General features: G+C 36.0%; 1 protein-coding gene and 1 long non-coding RNA gene across 2 annotated transcripts in view; one reads left to right on the top strand and one right to left on the bottom strand.

Annotated features, from left to right (window-relative positions):
• LOC143229010 (beta-1,3-galactosyltransferase 5-like) overlaps positions 1-21,763 on the bottom strand; it is a 46,329-nt gene that overhangs the window by 20,336 nt on the left and 4,230 nt on the right. The gene's annotated exons all lie outside the window — the stretch shown is intronic.
• Positions 14,031-21,763, top strand: part of LOC143229011 (uncharacterized) — a 34,505-nt gene continuing 26,772 nt past the window's right edge. Inside the window, exons 1-3 of the long non-coding RNA XR_013015601.1 lie at positions 14,031-14,766; positions 16,847-16,947; positions 18,167-18,262. This is a non-coding gene — a long non-coding RNA (uncharacterized LOC143229011). The remainder of the gene's footprint in view (positions 14,767-16,846; positions 16,948-18,166; positions 18,263-21,763) is intronic.

Here is a 21,763-nt window from a genome sequence, read left to right on the forward strand (position 1 = left end):
CAAGAGCTGGGATTCAATTCCTTGTAGTGGCCAAAGAACACATAGCCATTGTCTGGCCTTTCTCTAAAATAATATATATATATATATTTACTGATTCAGTAATTTTGATAAATAAGTATTTTAGAGACCCTCTTAATAATGTAAAGAACTTCTTTGAATCATATATGTATATCTTCATAGTGCAATTATGCAATGACGAAATACGAACAGGCGCAATTATAAATTCATCACTTCGAACTCCTAGTACTGAGGGCCCAGCATGGCCACATGATTAAGACACTCGACTTGTAATGTGGGGGTCGCTGGTTCGAATCCCCGTCACACCAGACATGCTTGCCCTTTCAGTCGTCGGGGCGTTAAAATGTGACGATCAATTCCACTATTCGTTGGTAAAAGAGTAGTCTAAGAGTTGGCGGTGGGTGGTGATGACTAGCTGCCTTACCTCTAGTGTTACACTGCTAAATTAGGGACGGCTTGCCCAGATAGCTCTCGTGTAGCTTTGCGCGAAATTAAAAAACAAACAAACAAAACTCTAATGTGCATATTTTATTTCTAATAGCTTTCTGTGGGGTCCCAATAGTTCTTTGTTCGCGTCTCTTTAGCACACAAAAATTACATTCAGCACTTGGGGACCGTAAAGTGTTGTAAATGTGACAGCTAAATCCCACAGTTCGATTAAAGTATCCCAAGTGTTCGTTGTAGGTACCATTAAGAAACTGTTTCCTTTCAAACTATGAGCTCAAACTTAGGAGGGGCAAGAGTAGATAACCCCTATGTGGCTTTGCGCAAATATCCGAAATTAAATAACTTCCTGGTGGCCAGTTGGAGATATTAATATCGCTATAAAATCAACAAACTAAAATTATTAACAGGAAAGGAGTAACAAAACGTCGATTGAGTTTATACATATGATCAAATATTTTAAACAGGACTGTCGATTATTTTTGAAAATTTCAGTATTCTGGAAATGAGACTGCATTTCAGCTTTGGCAAAGTATATAATTTCTGCTTTGTTCGTATGCCACGTTTCATCCTGTGCTTGGCGTTTTCAGTATTATGTTCACTTTTAAAAAGGGCCAGGACAAATCGTGCTAATGCTACTGGGTTATGAGGATATACCCCATTGGAAAATTTGTAAACAGCAGGTACTATAAGATTAAATCTGGAAGCAAGTTTACATTAGATATACCTTAAACAAACGTACGGCTGTTCACATAAAATCTACAAGCATCCAATGAAAAGTCAACAAATCATCATCCTCTTGTAACAATGCACGAGGAGCTGGATTTAAATAACCGTAAATATGTACGTTTTATTACACTACAGTACTGTACTATCTATATACGCAATAGTTATTAATTGTTAAATTATATTACGCATTGTAACAACTCCGTACAGCTATCACATATGTACATGCTCCATTCTTCTGGGGTACTTCTCAATAAATAATGTGCACAATGTTTCAATGTAAATAGCAGTTTCATAATAATTACAAATTAAACCTAGATCAAACAGTCTTTGTTTAGTTTGGGTACACCTCAGGTAATTATTTAACCGGTGGACAGCAGAAGTCGAGCGTTTTTATGAACATGAACTAATGGCAGTATTCTCTTTGGAACATAAAAAATGCAAGGGGATCTCATTTCCCCTTGCATTTTCGCCCCCGTCCAACTTTACTTCTATTTCCGTTATTTAGCAGTTCTCTAATACTTGATGAAGACTTCCTCTTCTCATTAGGGCAAGAAAATATTTCGCCATTATTTCCATTTTATGTGGCTAACTAATACTTCCATGCTATAGTAATACTTCACTGATCCTCGTTGATAACTGAATGAGCCAGGATTTGAATACTTATCATAGTTTAGAATTCCCATATGCTTGTACCACAGGTATGTCATAATGTTTCTTGTTTGTTTTTGAATTTCGCGCAAAGCCACAGGAGGGCTGTATGCACTAGCCGTCCCTAATTTTGTGGTGTAAGACTAGAGGGAAGGCAGTTAGTCATCACCACCCACCTCCAACTCTAGGGCTACTCTTTTACGAAGGAATAGTGGGATTGACCGTAACATTATAATACCCTCACGACTGAAAGGGCGAGCATGTTTGGTGCAACAGGGATTCGAACCCGCGACCCTCAGATTACGAGTTGAGCACCTTAATCACCTGGCCATGCCAGGCCAAGCATAATGGTTCTACTTGAATGAACACACTGATCAAATTTAGGGTCTGAAATAGCTGTCATGCTGCCCCATGCAGTGTATTAACTTCATAGAAAGAAGCTAGCGTATGATACAGGTATGTGTACAAGAAATTAATTTAATAGCACACCACAGACAAACATTGATAAAAACAGTGTTTAACACTACAAATGTTAAATTTTCTTGTCATGTCATGGCCCAAAAAACATAGAGAATTGTGAGTACGGTGGAGTTTGCATAAGATATTTGTGTGATGCTGGTTTGACTCTCCGACAAACTGCTACAGACTTGGAATATTCACCAAACACTGTCAAGTACATCCTAGATCGTGAAACCAAGACGGGTAATTTTGAAAATAGGAAAGGAAGAAATAGAACGCCTAAACTCAGTGACACTGATGTTAAGTATCTCTGTTTATACAGGCTTCGGGACAGAATGAAGACTGCCACTGATCTCAAGCATGAGATAAACAACCATGTATGAAATGACAGAAAAGTGTCCGGGTGTACAGTATCAAGAAAACTTAACAAGAATGGAATATTTGGGTGTACGTAAATATTGTCAAGAGACTGAAATTTGTTAAAAAGTACAAACTGGACTGTTGATGATTGAAAAAAGGTGTTATGATATTTAGCTCAAAGCGTAGGTGAAAGATATCTCAATGCATAGCACCTATCATGAAGCATGGGCTTGTTTTTCTGCTTAGGCGACAGGAGATATTTACAGAATACATGAAATAATGGACCAACACAAGTACCATTATATATTGATTCATTATGGTATACCCAGTGGTAAAGGATTTTAGTACCAAGAAGATAATGACCCAAACACTCATCTAATCTGTGCACAAATTACTTAGCTAAGACAAAAACTGATGGAGTCATTTAAATGATGCATTGATAACCACAGAGCCCCAGTCTCAACCCAATTGAGAGATCTGGGATTTTATAGATCAAACACTTGACAATTCAAAAATTACTTCCAAAGAAACTTTATGGGAGTGTATTAGAGACATTTGAAATAAAATCTCAAAGGACACTTTGACTAAATATGTTTCAACAATGCCTGAAAGACTGTCTACAAAAGGAAGGCATACAAAATATGAACTGTTTGCTTAATTCAAGCACTTCTGAGAGTTTTGTTGTTTTTGTCTTTTTTTTGTACTAAATATAAAGATTAATAAAATTTTGATTGTTTACCTATGATTTACCTTCTACTGTTCTTTGATGGTCCATCTCGACTGTCCAATCTTCTTAGCCAAACTAAAACTATTAAATAATAATAAAAAGTAAAAGTCATCACAAAGCTTCTACTTTGCTTACATCTATATTTGTGTCCTCTAGTTTTATAATTCTCGATGTTAAGAGAAATCAGTTTTAAGAATCTTTCCATCCCACCTATCATTTTAATAGCCCTCCTCTGAAGCCTTTCCAACAATTGAATGTCTTGCCTAATGTAAGGAGCCCAAGAATAAACCCAATACTCCAAATGTGGTCTAACCAGTGACCCGTAGACTTGTATTAATTATTTCTGTAGATACAACCTAAATTCCTATTTGTTCTACTCCTAGAAACTATACACTGCTTGGATGACTTAACAGACTGATCAACCATTACACCAAGGTGTTTTTATTTCATGAAACTCGTAAGGTTATTCACATCCAAATTATAATAATATTTCAAAATATTTATGATAATCCACATGCAATATTTGCATCTGCCATTTGTTTGCCTAACTCAATAAATGATCTAAATCCTTTTGTAAAGCAGCAGCATCCTCTTCACAGCTAACATTTTCACCAGGAACCTTCCAGCCATTCGTTTTTTTATAGGTTTAATTATATTGTGCTTGTTTTTTATTTTACAGTTTTCAAAGTGGATTGGTGATCCATGTCCTATAATAAACTTCAAGATGTAATTGAACGAAGTTTTTTTTTCCATTTTTTCTATTTACAGAAGCGCCATCTTTCCTTAACCTATTTATGGACTACCTCAACTTTTAAAACATTCCGAGTAATAATATGTGTTAACGGATAAAGTACATATTTGAAGTATTTGAATAATACTCGATAAAAACAATAAAAATTAACATGCAGCATGAGTCGGTATTGACGGAGTTTAGTTGAAATTGTTTGTCTATTTTGAATATAGTGCAAAGCTATACGAGGGCTATGTGCGCTAGCCGTTCCTAATTTAGTACTATAAGACTACAGGGAAAGCAGCTAGTCATTACCACCCACTACCAACTATTGGGCTATTTTTTTACTAACGAATAATAGGATTGACTGTAACATTATAACGCCTTCACAGCTGAAAAGGAGAACATGTTTGGTGTGATAGACATTCGAACCCGCGATTCTCAGATTATGAATCGAGCGCCCTAACCACCTGGCCGTGTTGTGTTAGATAAAACGGAAAGTTAAATTTTTCCAAGTATTTAAGTTGTTGTTGGTTTTTTTTCTATGCTAACTGTTTCCTCACCACCGACGAAATATGGTATAAACTTTTCTTAACTAGTTCATCATTATGCAGAGTTTTAAGCTGTGTGTAGCGAAATGTTGAATCCAGAAAGATGTATAATAAGATAAAAAATGCTTGGACGACACACAAGAACCGACAGTACATTCCATTCAGGTTAAATCAGAAGAGCTTGGCGTAATAACGTAGCATAGACGTACATCACTGACATAAAATCTTTTTTTCACGCGCTAGTTCGAAAGAAGCCTTTAACTTTGTGAGTCATTTGCAGCGTCTTCGTTGTTTGTCCTGGTGTAATTTGAGTATCCTAGTGAAAACATTGTCGGCTTTTCCAATCCACAAAGGATCGGTAATCAAACATCCTCCCTTTTAGCAGCTATTATGCACAATCAAAGAGTCAAATCATCAAACACAGTAAATGATTAGAGACGTCTATTGATTGTGAATCTTTGAGACCCTAAATTTACAGAATGGTACATTATGATATTCCGAAATAATCTTCTTAATTGATAGGAGAGTCGCTGAAAGAATGCAACCGATCAATAACTCGAGAAACATCACAGTACAAAAATTCACGCTCCGTCAATACATGGATACTACACAGTCACATACACAAACACTGTTTTTGAAGTTCATTTATCAAGGACATATGCTTTATCAACAACTGAACGCGTTAAAGTTCATATACCGAAACGTGATGAAATACCTTATATTGACCATTTTCAGTCTAAGAGAACTCTCGTGATAAACGTCCAACAACTTCACTCATCGTAACGTTACGTTTAAAAAATTCAGTAAAATTATAACTATGATTATTACTTATTCTCTAATATAGTGTTCGCTAGATCGAATGGACTTCCCTTACACCCGGTCCGGCATGGCCAGGTGGTTAAGGCACTCGACTTGTAATTCTAGGGTCGTGGGTTCGAATCCCCGTCACACCAAACATGCTCGTCCTCTCAGCTGTTGGGACGTTATAATGTGTTATGGTCAATCCCACTATTCGTTGGTAAAAGAGTAGTCCAAGAGTTTGCTGTAGGTGGTGATGACTTTCCTCTAGTCTTACACTGCTTATTGAGGGACGACTAGCGCAGATAGCTCTCGTATAGCTTTGGGCGAAATTCATAAACAAACAAACCCCACCATATAGCTTATTAGTGCTTCTGTTTAACTCGCCATACAACAAATATAACTTTTAATGTTTTCAGGTAGTCCACATCTATACCAATTAATGTTATCACTGCATATGTATGGAGTCGTTATCATTAATATTTGCGATTAATGAAATCCATGCCCCTTCCCAAGCAAAACATTCAAAGTAAATGACACGAGATAATAAAGAATATAATTCGAAATTCAGTAGCTATTTCATGGCATAACGTCAGTGCTCATTATTAAACTTTATAACCTCTATGGATGGATTATAATTCATCTTCTTATTTTGATCCTTCAGTTTTATCCAGGATATTTCATGGATCTTAATCATATTAGCAACCAGAGAAGTAAGAAAAAATAAACTAACTTCTAGTTTGAATAAATTAAAGGTGACTATCGTGTTCCTCCAGTAAATGCGTACAACAGAGGTGATTTTTGTTACATAGTGCTGTAAATGGGGTCTTAATAACAAATCATAAATAAAGCTTAGAAGAAAACAAATAACTGGATTACTAAGTATAATGTTCGAATGTTAACAAGCAAACATGATCTTGGGGCTGATCAGCTATACAGTTACTGATTAATCTGTTGAGCTTTGATGACCATTTGTGTGGTTACTAGCCTGACAGTTGAATTCAAGAGAGAGTTGTATTAGACTAAATTATCTGTTAGTAATCTCTCAGATATAAAAAGTGATTCCTGCTAAATACTTCGATTTTAGTTTTGAAACTTCGTATAGTTGCAACATGGAACCCCTCAGTGACACAGCGGTATAACTATGAACTAATATCGCTAGAATCTGCGATTAGGTACCCGTGGTGGGCAGAACATAGAAAGCCCTTTGTTTAGTTTTGTGCTTAATTTCAAACAGACGAACAAAATTCAACATCGATATTATGAATAGATGACCTGGAAAATAGCAATAATGTTTTATTTTTCTTTGTTTTTTAAGACTTTTTTGTAATCTGCTACACCCTTGTGCAAATTAATTGAAACAAGACGGAAAATTACGATTTTTTCACTTTTCTGCGTTTTATTTTTGAGAACCCAAAAATTACTCACAAATTAATACATGATATAACCGCCTTTATTTTTCGAAAGATCATTAATCCGCTGTGGCATCGAGTCCACGAGTTGACTGCAATCTTTACTAATTTTTGGATCTCAGTACCACACCTCAATTATGGCCTTAATTAGCTTATCTTTCGTAGTACAGTCTTTTCCCCGAAGCCTTTCTTTACAAATCGCCCAAAGATTTTCAATAGGATTTAAATCCGGAGAGTTTCCAGGCCAGTACAGCACCTTTATTCGCGTTGTAGGGATAACATTCTTCACAAGTTTCGATGTGTGGCACTGAGCCAGATCTTGCTGAAAAATGCCAGATCCATCTGGAAACCTCTTTTTCAATTCTAGAACGAGTCTTCTCTGCAAAACTTCGATGTACTGTGATCCTTGCATCATACCTTCTACGATATGTAAGCCTTCGACACTATAGTAGCTGAAAAAGCCCCAAAACATCTTCTTCAAGTGATGTTTTACGAACTGATTGATGTAAGATTCTCGAAGTTTCTCACCAGGAGATCTGCGAACATGCAGACTTCTTTGACCCTGTACGAAGAAATGAGTCTCGTCACTGAATAACACCTTTTTCCATTGTTCTTGCGTCCAGTTCTTGTATTTCAGACCCTTTGATACCGTTTTTTGTTCATTGAGTTAGTAAGAAGTTGTTTTTTGACTGGTCTCCTTGCCCTTCGCCCGACATCAAGAAGCCTGCGACGAACCGTTGAAGAGCTGACTTTTATTCCTTTGACCTCCAAATCTCTTTTTATGGCGTCACTTGTCTTCCGTGGATCTTTCACACTCCCCTTACCACGTACGCGTCGTCTCTTGGCGTTGTTTTCCTTTTTTTCGGCCACATCTTCCTTTAGGTTTCGGACTATTAGATTCGGTACTCACTTGACCTTGATCACACGGCTGACGGTCAATAGGCTAACACCAACAACGTCCGCGATTTCCCTGTAAGTCATGCCGGTGTGCTCGTGCAATGTTACAATCTTTGTACGCTTTCTAGGAGTCACTTCCATTGTGCATGACGGCTGAAAGACGACTGATTAGCAGTAAAACAAATAGCCTCATTTTTGAGAAAAGTCTAACGCAATTTCGAATGACGTAATATTCCTCAAAATTTCGTCATATATCCCAAAAATAGATCGACCGTACTGCAAAACACAGCTAATGACGCCGTCTGTGTGAAAAAAATGACTATTAAAGGAAATCAGCGGGTCCAGCGAGCCTACACCGGCCGCCATGCTGTAAATATTGTAAAATGACCATTTGTTTCAATTAATTTGCACAAGGGTGTAGTTCAGCCATGTTGCAATTACTATTGTGAATTTTATATTTTCATTCGTCTTTATCCTATTAAAGCATTTCTTATGTTGTAGTTTTGTTTTTACTTTCGCAGTCAATAAACAAAATATTTACCTTATATATGTAAAAAACGGCTCGTTTGGGTTGAGAAAATTTTTTTACGTAGAGGAGTGAACAACGTTTCGACCTTCTTCGGTCATCGTCAGGTTCACGACATCGCTGATTAAAATATTTACCTTGCTCGTGATAATGGTTTGTATGTTTCTTCTTTCTCTAATATTTGTAAACGTAAGCCCAATCTACAGCTTTAAGTTCGTAAAGCCCATAAATAAATGTTTATTCTGCTTTTAAAATTCGGCGGCGTGTGAATTTGATGTTGAATTTGTTTGTTTGTTTCCCTGAATGACACCTTGTGAACATAATTAGCTAAACGGATAATTCAGGAATACTTACGGCTCAGACACAGCCGCCCCAAACTTTCAAAAATGAACCGGAAGGTGGGAAACCAGTAGATAATGCTTTTCACTTCAAGTGGCTTACTCTAAACAGAGATTCAGTATCACTCTTCTAACACAACCACAGCAGTCTGACACACTAACTACTACACATATTTGAGCCAGGCTGAAACTAAGGAACTACATTTATGCCCCAAACTTTGAAGATATGGCATAAAAAAACTTTACCTGTGTTGTTGTATATTATACAAAACTCAGCCTCTGAAGTGATTAAATAAGCATTCTGTTTTGTTTTTTTTAGTTTTTTAAGCGCAAGCTATACAATGAGATATTAGTGTTCTGTTCATTGAGGAAGGATATCGAATCCTGAATTTTAGCATTTTAAGCTCTGTGAACGGGTAACAAATAATTATACTCTTTTGGGCTTTATTTCGTGTCCACAAAAAAGTAGAGTGTTAGTCGTGTTAATAACCTGATTATGGATAATATGACGGTCAAATGTTTTAAGAGAATATTTATTTTCTTCCAAATGATATTATTCTTTGTTAAAATTAAAATCTGAAAAATATTTTTAAATCGTGTGTTATTCAAACCGTACTGTAACAATACTGAACAAATAGTTTCACTTCTGTCTACTAAGCATAAACTGTTATTACGAAAATAAATTGTAGTTCCTTTAACATAAATCTCTCTGTTACTACTTTGTAAAAGTGCATCTACTGAATAATATTAAATATACTCAAAACTACATAAATATTTCTTTACAAACCGTACTTCGTGCTAAACCTTCTAAAACTATAATAAATGGAGTAGGTCGAGTCAGAGATCTCACCAGTAGCTCTAATAACAACTATAGATAAGCCTAATACATTACATATTCAACAGTAATATAAACACTCTAATACACAGTTAGTAGGTATAGCACTGTGTGCTATTGTTTTTCTTTTATCCATCGACTTTTCGTGTTTAACCATACCCCTGAGCATGCAAAAATACATGAAGAACAAACAAACGCTGTATTATTATACCAGAAAGTAAACCATTCATGGCCGCATTTGACCTTTGATTGATGTTTATCCAGGCCGTGCACTCATAATCAAAACTCGTGTTAAATCTCATTTCTATGTATTACACATTTTTGCTAGAAAATGAATTTTCATAAGTTCCGATAAGCCCTCTGATATTCCTATCACTGACTTTAGTTCGTTTTCCTGGTCATGAATGCACTGCAAGACCACTAGATAAACTGCTTTTTATATAAACGCAGTACAAATGCGCAACCCTCCAACATTTATTGGCAAAAAAGAGGTGGTATCGCGTACTTATATTTCAGAGTTTTAAAATGCGTTTTGAAACACACGTAACAAATGAGGAATCTGTTGAATATTAGGCTAGAAATTCCCCTTACACACATACATGATTCATTTTAGTTATATCTCCAAAACCAAGCAAGAATTTGTTTGTGTATTGAATGTTGTGCAAAACTGAACGAGGGCCATCTCTGCTACCTGTCTCTAACTTACCAGTGAAAGACTAGAGGGAAGGCAGCTAGTCATCACTACCATCTATCTTTTGGGTTACTCTTATATCAAGGAATAACGCTACTGAGCGTCAAGCTGTAGCGGTTGAAAGGATGGGCATCTTTTGTTGAATGAGGATTCGAACCCGTGCCCTTCAGATTGCGAGTCAAACTCCCTAACCACCTGGCCAAACAGAGCCATGAGGATTTGAACCCGTGCCCTTCAGATTGCGAGTTAAACTCCCTAACCACCTGGCCAAACAGAGCCATGAGGATTTGAGCCCGTGCCCTTCAGATTGCGAGTCAAACTCCCTAACCACCTGGCCAAACAGAGACATGAGGATTTGAACCCGTGCCCTTCAGATTGCGAGTCAAACTCCCTAACCACCTGGCCAAACAGAGCCATGAGGATTTGAGCCCGTGCCCTTCAGATTGCGAGTTAAACTCCCTAACCACCTGGCCAAACAGAGCCATGAGGATTTGAACCCGTGCCCTTCAGATTGCGAGTTAAACTCCCTAACCACCTCACCAAACAGAGCCTCTCTAGCAAGGATTAAACTAGAAGGTTTTGTGTATCCTATATAGCTCTGTTCCACTTAATATACTATTTCGTGATGTATTTTCTACATAAAGAAATATGTAGTATTAATGTTTTTTTTCTACTTCACTGTTTTTTGTTAGTATAAAATAAAATATACAGAACCAGTTAGTCACTAGCACGTGTTATTTTTACATGTACATCTTAAACATGCTATAAAAACCAACACTTATAGAAGTGTAGACACACAAAAAACGACTAGGGCGAGTTCTGAAACAAGTCACATAAAACTAAACTTTTCGATTCGAACTTTCAGGGTCGACACGACGGTACATGGACGAGAAAAATATCTTGATAAATATGTGAAGACTGCAATTCTAATATTTGCATACTGATAGATTAGGCTAAGAGAGAAAATGTGCAATTAGAATTGTAGATGAAGCATGTTCTCATTTTCAATGTTACTTAGAATTGCAGATCGTGCTAGTGCCTATTTCCAATGTTGCAATTCGAGATAAATAACAAAAGAATTGAAGCATACTGGTCCATTTATGATGGCGTCACTTCAAAAGATATTTTTGATTTTCTTAATTAGGCATTGTGGTTTTTCAGATATAACTTCATATCAAATATAAATAAACTGTTTTACCAGTAGTAACGGATGCGGGTCTGGCATGGCCTAGCGCGTTAAGGCGTGCGCTTCGTAATCTGAGGGTCGCGCCAAACATGCTCGCCCTCCCAGCTGTGGGGGCGTTATAATTTGACGGTCAATCCCACTTTTCGTTGGTAAAAGAGTAGCCCAAGAGTTGGCGGTGGGTGGTGATGACTAGCTGCCTTTCCTCTAGTCTTACACTGCTAAATTAGGGACGGCTAGCACAGATAGCCCTCGAGTAGCTTTGTGCGAAATTCCAAAACAAACAAAAGTAACGGATGCAAATATATTATATACGAACTTCGTACCACAAGCAGCTGTATGTGAACTTCGTATCAGAAGTAAGTGTGTGTTAACATCTTATCAGAAGTAAGTGTGTGTTAACATCTTATGAGAAGTAAGTGTGTGTGAAAATCGTACCACAAGTAAATAGATTCATTAAAAATTAATTTAGTATCAGTTATAAGCACATTGTAGTTAAATCTGTGGCCCAACTTTGGATTTACGACTTGAGTACGTTATGTCGATCAACATAAGTAAAATTAATAACAACTGCATTCAACTTGCTCAATTTGGTGCATAACAGTGGTTGTTCATGAAAGTTTCTGATGACACACACATATATATATATATACTGCGCCTAGACCACGACTATATTTGTCGTATTCCAGCTGACATGAGGAACCCTCGGATTAAAGAAAAGATTGTTGTTTGTAATGAAGCACAAAGCTACACACTGGGCTATGCCCACTATGGGTATCGAAACCCGGGTTCTAGTGTTATAAGTCCGCAAACATACCGCTGTGCCTCTGGGAAGCTCGATGTGGGAAAGAATTCGTTGACATCGGTTATGACAGGTGTAATGCAGTTGATATATTATAACATACCTCATTAACCTTTGCTTATGGATTTCTTAGAACTGTTTTAACTTTGAATCCGCTCTTATGTTTCACGCTTTTTTTAAACTTTAACTACATAAGTTAAAGCAGTGGCGTAGTCAGACATTCAATGGAAGGGTAATTGAAAGAGTGCACAGAGTTTCACTCATTCATTTAAGTGTGAAATGTGAACTTGGGTCATAAATTAACTAAATTCATCAACGCTCTATATATGTCTCCACTGGCTGTCTATAGGGAAGAAAGTTATAAAACTGATGAAAACTGGTTTAGTAAAAGACATTTTTTTTCTTCTAATATTACATAAACTTGTTAAAGGCTGGGAGTGTGTGTTCAAACTCTCCTGTCTGTGGCACTTGGCTAAAATGCCCTCTTGGAAGGAAATGAAACCTTACAAGTTCAGTGTCTGATTTCGTTGCTGTTGTCTATGATAAATTCTTATGTTATTTTGACTTTTAAAGAATATCTTATACGTTTCTAGCTGAGTGTGGCTTAGTGGTTGGTGTCTCCGGGTAATGAATCCGAATATTCTTGGCTCGCAAGTCGTTGCTCTGAAAAACTACTCCGTGTTTTTAGTCCGTGTTTAAACTGTAACAGTGGGAATTTGATAGGAAAAAAAGAAAAGAAAAAGAGTCACCTAAAAGATAGCCGTGGGCGTTGTTGAATAGCAAGCTGCCTTTCTCTGATTTATAAGTTCAATATTAAGAATGACATTGCGCAGGTATTCCTTGTGCAACTTTAACCAAAATTCTGAAACAAACTTCCATTTTTTAGTATACACTGCATTCGGTATAAATGCAGAAAAAACTGTGATAATTATTTAAAAACAATAACAATATTTCATTCATGTCGACATAAGTAAAATCAATTTATTTTATGAGAATATCGAATCCTTTTGTTTCAGACATATTAGGTAAACATTTTTATCATACTTCTAATGTTTATTACGTTTTTATGCTATTAATCATGTTCCAAATGTTTAAACTGTTTTAATTATTGCAAAGCGTGTGTGTTTTCTTATAGCAAAGCCATATCGTGCTACCTGCTGTGTCCACCGAGGGGAATCGAACCCCTGATTTTAGCGTTGTAAATTCGAAGAATTACCGCTGTTCCATCGGGAAGTTATGGTAAAGCGAGTATTATATATAGACACACACATACACACATATGTATGTATGTTATATATATATACATATATATACGTTTATGTGTATATATATATATATATATTGAGAGAGAGAGAGAGAGTTAAAAATTATTTCGATAGTTGACTTAACCACGTGAATGATATAACAAAAGAAAAAGAGTCACGAGATCAGTTTTCCAATTTCATTTGAATAGTAAATAGCGGAGCTTTCGCAATATTGAGTTGCTCTCTTACCAAGAGCAGATATCTCACTTCTTTAATATAACTGGCACAGCGTGCGGGCAATGGGTTAATAGCTTCGAAAGAACATCAGATCTTTCCTTATTGGCTAAAATAAAACTTTAATCTTGAGCTCGTGTTTCTTTCTTTTGTTATTTGTATATCTTAGTTTAAATTAATATTAACGAGATCACTTCCTTGTAGTGCGATAAATTAACATGTCGGAAGCGCCTTTTTATCATTTTCAATCCTAATAACTTCCGGTCCAAAATGTTACATAACACAACATGCACTTCTAATATTAGCACGTGATTGAATGCGGTTCATACTACCATTTATGGTTAACGAATTTAGTAAACATTGAATTTCTACTTTTATGAGCGTTTGAGCTTTATCAGGTTAAATATATGTTTTATGTACAATTATTTTAATTATAAAAAAATAATAAATGTTTCTTCGTAGTTTCTACGAAAAGCTGAATTAAGTTAACAGCACTTATTGTAAACTCTTGAATGGCGAAATAGTGGGACCTTACAGTCGTTTTTATATTCCCAAAATACAGAGCACTTATTCCCGCAGCAGGACACAATCCGCGAATCATTGGGTTCACAGCCTGAGCATTCTAACTACTAGGCCATAATTTAGCACCCTCTGATAACGCCAGCGGTAGGAAATACTGTTGCACCATTTTCCTGGAAATGTTTCTTGACAAACGAATGTTGTGTCCGCAATCAAGGATGTTCTTTCCGACAGGAGTCTGAGAAAAAAAAAGCACAAGAAAGCAAAGTACCATTTTTTTTATTAATAACAAACTACTTATTGAAAATCTTAGCTTCTTTAAAACCCACAGACAAAATGTAGACGACACAGAAAGAGTCAAGATTGACATAAACCCCTTTCCTCCCGCCCCCAAAAATCTTTCTCGGTACTTTGGTGCATCATAAGAGTAACGGTCAAATTCTACAACTCGACCAGACGAAAGTAGCCCAAGAATTAGAAGCTGATGATGGTGACCAACTGCTCTAGTCTATCACTTCGAAATGAGTAACAGTCAGCGCAGATAGCTCTTGTTAGGTTTGCACAATATTCAACAAACAAACGTCCTTCATTTCTCTTCTACCCCTCCACACGCACACAAAAGTAAGTACTATAATTTAATACTGTCTCTGCTAAACGTTGCCTAGACTTTGATTGTTTATAAGTTTTGTCATTTCAAATTCAATGTTTATAGCACACAGTGAGAATGAAATTGTTTACAGAAAGTCAAAATCGTATTTACGTTACGATAGAGAGGCTTAACAGTTGCAATAATAAAGTAATCTGGGCAGTAAAGTTATCTTTTCAAATTGTAAACTCTAACATATACAGTGTATGAAATTTATGCTATCTCAACATGATTTGAGTTTGTTTAAACTTTTATTTTTTATCGTTTTGGAGCTCTTGTTAACAAAGAAAGGTAACTGATGACTAAAATACAATCACCGTTGCATTTATAACTACTGTAAACACTAGGAATTTCATAGTTTAGGTTGTTTTGTTTGTTTCGTTTGTTTGTTTTTTTAACTTCGAGCAAAGCGAACAAGGTATATCTGCGCTAGCCATCCCTCATTTAGCAGTGTAACGAGAGGGTTTGGTTTGTTTGTTTTGAATTTCGCGCAAAGCTACTCGAGGGCTATCTGCGCTAGTCGTCCCTAATTTAGCACTGTAAGACAAGAAGAAAGGCAGCTAGTCATCACAACCCACTTCTAACTTTTGGGCTACTCTTTTACCAACGAATAGTGGGATTGACCGTAACGTTATAACGCCCCCACGGCTGAAAGGGCAAGCATGTTTGGTGTGACGGGGATTCGAACTCGCGACCCTTAGATTACGAGTCGAGAGCCTCAACCACCTAGCCATGCCGGGCCCCAAAGTTTAGAAGAGGCAAACTTTTGTATGCTCAGAATGTATTTGAGATGCTAACGAGGGTTATCATAATAAAATATTTGCCTTTGGTAGAACAATAAACCCAAAGTAAATATCTTAAAAAAAGATCACATATAGTTATATTTGGTTCAAGCGTGGCCTATAGACTGGCACTTCCGCCTGTGGAGTTGTGAGAAGAGTGCAGTGACGTTTACAATAAAGGGTGTGGCTAGGCACGCACTGTAACATCACTTGAGTCGATCATAATAACTTTCAACTGGAGAGCAAAAAAAATTGAGTAATATTGGCGCGAAATGTTTTTCATTATCTTCAAAAACAGATGTTTTCGTGTGTCTAGGACCATATTATCACAAGTTTGGTTAAAGAACAAACAATTTACACTGTATATTATTAAATGTCTTATATGTTTCTTAAGTTCAGCCACTTTAGAATGGACACGATCATTTTTGATTTCTTTAAATGTGTTGTTAAAACTACTAGATACGTAAAAGTTAGATTTCTTTTTTACAACTAGCAGCAAAATTTCGTGATTCTCCAACAATCCTGATATTGATATATGTGTATGTATAAATCTTATAAACTGTTAACTATTAGAAATACCTTATACTTCCTAGACTCCAACGTCATCCAAGTATTTCTGCAACATAGTTTACAAAATGCGTTGAAAATAAAATAGATAAATTGTAAGTGGAAGCTATCTTAATTTATTCTTACCTCCTCGATTGTAATTTCTACGAAAAGGGACGAATGCCGCCAAGAGGGGTGACCTGTTTTAATCACTATATAGATACAGTAGTGTTAGCCAGTCAGTTGACACTAAAATGACATCACAAAAGGGACGCTTAACATTGCACACGGGCCTGGCATGGCCTAGCGCGTTAAGGCGTGCGCTTCGTAATCTGAGGGTCGCGGGTTCGCGCCCGAGTCGCGCCAAACATGCTCGCCCTCCCAGCCGTGGGGGCGTTATAATGTGACGGTCAATCCCACTTTTCGTTGGTAAAAGTGTAGCCCAAGAGTTGGCGGTGGGTGGTGATGACTAGCTGCCTTCCCTCTAGTCTTACACTGCTAAATTAGGGACGGCTAGCACAGATAGCCCTCGAGTAGCTTTGTGCGAAATTCCAAAACAAACAAACAAACATTGTATATGGTGACGTCAGTGAAACGTTCCTCCTGTCGTAAATCACGAGAACTATGAACTCTGTAGGCTAAAACACAACATGCGATACGAACTTCAAAAGCAAGAAATAAAAATATTTCTTGCTCTTAATTTTAGTTTTATTTGTTCTTAAAACAGAACAGTTTCGGAGATCCGTTATGAAGCTCGAAGTTCACAATCTCAGATTTCGAGCGTGAAATACTGCACTGAACTTGTATTCTCTATCTAACAAATGAAAGGTAAGAATCGTTGTTTTTAAGAAGTGATTTCGATTAATTTTTGACAAGATCTTAGTATGTAATTAATTCACCATATAAATCTGAGCCCCACAAAAAATAAAGTTACGATTGTAGAAGTAAGTAATGTAATAGTAAAACAATAACGTTAAAAGAAGTGCTATAGCTGTAAGACAAATAGTGAAAATTGTGTCTGCATGTAGACGAAACTTGGTTGAAGGGCTGTAGTTAAGCCCAAAGTTACACAATGGAATATCTGTACCCTGCTCACCACGAGTATCGAAACTAGGTTTTTTTAGAGTCGTGAGCCTGCAGACTTACAGCTGAGCCACTAGAAGGCGTTGATGAATACAGAATTGTGATATCATAAATAATATACAAGTTAAAGCCACTTCCTATTGAATCACAAAAATACGAGAAATTGGACTTGACGTATTTAGAATTATGTTGCTTTTAAACATCTTGGAAAAGTTCAAGCGGTAAGAAAATGTTGTTACCTACAACGAGCATATATGGCCGTCAACCTATTTATAGTCAACTTTTTCCAGAAGTATTGTCAGTTAAGGTAGTGATTAAAAGATAAAAAGAAAAGAAATTTTATCATTTTGCTCCGATTTTCAATAATAACAGGAGGTAACTAAAAGGGAGCGATGGGGCTAAGTTTCCACAAAATATGTCTCAGCCCCTCCTGTAACCCTTGCATCCAATTAATATTGATTATTGTTAAAACTGATGTACTTCCTATATACTACAGGTTGTTTACTCACAAAATGTAAAGTGTAACCCTCAGTTTTTTCGTCTAGTACACCTCAACCCCTGCGGCGGTAAGAGGTTGCCACAGCCCCTACCTACATAATGCCATCTTTGAACCTGCTAAATGGAGCTGTTTAAACAGTATGCATAAATATACTACAATGAAAACATGTTAAGGCCATCAATGGTACGAGAATGAATGTTATCCCAGAAAAAAACCTAAAGTTCGAACATCTGCAGTAAAAGGGGTTTTATTTTTTACATGCATTTATATTTACAGAAGTCAATATTATTTAAGTTTATTTAATTTTACATTTACATAATTACGTATGAATTAAACATAAAAATAATTACGCAAGGGTATATGATACATTCATAAAATAAATACTCAATCGAAACTATATTTCGTCTCGAATATTTAATACAACCATCTATTTTTGTTGGTTTTTTCTTCTACTGTTTTTTATAGCAAATAAATGACTTGGTGCATAAAACCATGGTTTTATAAGCAAGTGAAGGAACACCGTCCAATTGGGTTTCTCTATAGAAAACGACCAATGAAAAGGTAAGGAATACTTTCTAATGTTACTTGTATTTCTCTATTTAATTGCATATTTAATGTTATTTATGATTAAAATGCAGGCGATTTCTATCAAACATTTATGCACAACCTTCGCCTCTTTCCTCTGATTTGTTTGTTTTTTTAATTTCGTACAAAGCTATTAAACTTTTATGCACAACCTGTGCATACGAGTATTTCATATTTCCTCTAGTTTGTTTTTGAATTTTTTGCAAAACTACATGAGGGCTATTTGCGCTAGCCATCCTTAAGTTAATAGAGAAAGACTAGAGAGAAGGCAGCTAGTCATCATTACCCACCGCCAACTTTTGTGCTACTCTTTTATCAACGAATAGTGGGTTTGACCGATCATTATAATGTCCCCAAGGCTGAAAGGGTGATCATGTTTGGTGGACAGGGATTCGAACCTACCACCCTCAGATTGCGAGTCAAACGCCCTAATCAACTGGCGTTTCCGGACCAATTATTTATAGAGCAAACAGTTATTATTGTTGTATGTCACAAATCTAAGCGACCTCACTGAAACATAATATACATTAATATGACTTTTTACGTTACTAATGCAGTGTGTAACTATTATACAGGACTATTTATTCACGTATTTTACTATAACTTTCTGATGTAATGGATTTAAGGTTGGAGCCCCAGCGTTGCTCGAAAATTCTTAATTCCCTGTCTAATGCCCACACATGAATCTTGGATTAAGGGTCTCAGTGAAGTCTTTAAAAATAGAGTCGACTTAGGCCTAATCTCAACATTTTATAAACACCTGAAGTTAAGCCTTTACATGAATCTTCAGTCAGGATTCTACAATCAGTTCTCCAAAAACAGTTTTAACCAATCCTAATTTCAACATTGTTATCATAATTCTAACCTTATTTATTAACCTTTGACTCAATTTTCATCAATTATTTTTTTAAAATTTCGATTATACTTTACTCGTGTGACGCCACACATATACAAATCTTAACTTAGAACGTACTAGTTTGTATAAAAATAAACGAGAGAGAGCGCTGTTGTTTAACGTAGAAAAATACATCTAAATATCCAATTTCAGTTTTGACATTGTTCATTCTGATCTATCAAAACAAACTGACGTTAAGAAATCTTATACTGAATGCAACTGTACTTGGCTTTTAATTGAGAAAGTTTGTGTTATCCCTACTACTTTCCTTAACCGTTGCACTCTTTTAGGTAATCATGCAAAAATAATTAACTGTGGAAATTAATTCTTTACTTTCCAAACACTATATTCGTAAAGAATAACAAATTAGAAAAAAAATCAAAATTTTACTTTTCCCTCGATCTTCTCTTCTTAATGTCCATTTTAATATCTTCACATCCCATGTATACCAGTTTAAAGTCGTATTGTTTCGACTTATATTCTCATTATATTGAATTTGTTGCTTCTGCTCGTATTTCACGATTAATATTTCTAAATTCTTTATATCCAGGTGTTCGTAGGTCCATGGCTTTCTTGGTTACAAGATTTTTAGTATTAGAAATCACAAAAAACAAACCCATTAATAACTGCTGAAGTAACCTATGTATTTTACGTAGAAGGCGAGTGATCTCACCCACTTGGTTACTTTTTTACATCAAGTGTTAGAACAGCAGACAAAAAACGTAAGTTTACTCGCTATGATTGTCAAGTTTCTGTGTAGGGGTCGGATCTTTTACAGTAGGTGTCTGTGATTTGTTGTCAATGTACTTCAACAATAAACCGACAGCATCCAATTCAATTGTTTTAAAGTAATATATGCATGTAATCAAAACAAGTCAGACGTATCTACACTATTGGTTATCATACTTGTATCCAGAACTTTAAGTAACTATCTTTCTTTTTTTAGTCAAAGTTCAGACATGTTTGACAAGACAAATTATTCTCCTATACTCTGTTATCACAATATACTGAGAGATAAATTCATTTACGTTACCTCTTGGTTTTCACAGTTGTGTCCATAGCTTTAAATAATTGTCTTTTTTTTTTTGTCAAAGTCCACACACACTGGTTCAATTTCTTTATAACACATTTTAACAAGTCAAATTATCCTCTGTATATCTATTTTTACAATATAAACTGTGAAATTTCCACTTTATAAATCGTCCGTTATGACTAAACTGACAATCACACTGTCTAACTTCACTTTCACTTTCTTTAACTTAACTTGTATCTGCACGTATTTATAGTACGCAGCAGGAAGATCTAGAAACATCTAGACTTCTGGTGACGACAATATTACACATAACGAGAAAAACTTAAAAGTTTAAAGTAAGATGACGTCAAAGATATTACAAAAACCTAGTACAATAATTAAGCTACATATGCAACGTACGACTCGTACAGAGTTACGCAACGAAACTTGTAATAATTATCGATTTTAAAAGAATTAACTAAATAACCAAAACAATAAATTAAACAGTCTTGTATATTCAACAATGAAATAATGTATGTAATCCTGCACGTGTTGAACAGTAACTGGAGGGTTGAGTGTTGTAATGTATGTAATCCTGCACGTGTTGAACAGTAGCTGGAGGGTTGAGTGTTGTAATGTATGTAATCCTGCACGTGTTGAACAGTAACCGGAGGGTTGAGTGTTGTAATGTATGTAATCCTGCACGTGGTGAACAGTAACCGGAGGGTTGAGTGTTGTAATGTATGTAATCCTGCACGTGGTGAACAGTAACCGGAGGGTTGAGTGTTGTAATGTATGTAATTCTTCACGTTGTGAACAGCAACTGGAGGGTTGAGTCTCACTCGAACAGAATATAGAGAAATGAAGATCCAAACCGGTATCGTATTCGAACCACTGGTGAAATGTAAGATTGGTAGGACGGAATGTCTACACGTAATTGAAGTATCTTTTACTGAAGAACGTGCTAATTTTATTAATCCCTGCTTTAATCAACGTATTAATCTTGTTAATCCTTGATTTCGTCAACGTATTAATTTTGTTAATCCTAGCTTTAGTCATTTGTCACTCGGATTGTTGTAGGATAGTAAACTAGATTATTGTTTTTCCATTATATATATATGCGTGTCTGTCTGTTTGTGTTGGACAGTGATTGGGTGTGTGAGTAGATAGAGGAGTTTGGGGTTCACTAGACAAACAAACAGTCACCTGCACTAGGCTTGAATAAGCAGGACAGTGGACCTCCTCTAAAAATATCCAATCGCTAACATCACACGAAATATCCCAGATCATTAATAGTTGTGTATGGAACATTTGAGATGCTAATAACAATTATAGTGTTAGTGACGGGACCTCACTGTAATACTGTATAAATACCTTTATGATATTAGACAGTGCAGTTCAAATTTGTAACGATTTATAAGAATATGTTTACATTAAATCTATAATGAGTAGTTCATAAGTTCAGAAATGGCGAGTAATATGCAATTAACTTTTAGAGGTATGGAACAAAATGTTATGAACCTACCATCTTATAATATTTCTAAGGTAATTCAAGGCCATTTCAGGATAC

This window comes from Tachypleus tridentatus, chromosome 10 (assembly GCF_004210375.1).
Source record: "Tachypleus tridentatus isolate NWPU-2018 chromosome 10, ASM421037v1, whole genome shotgun sequence".
NCBI lineage: Eukaryota > Metazoa > Arthropoda > Merostomata > Xiphosura > Limulidae > Tachypleus > Tachypleus tridentatus.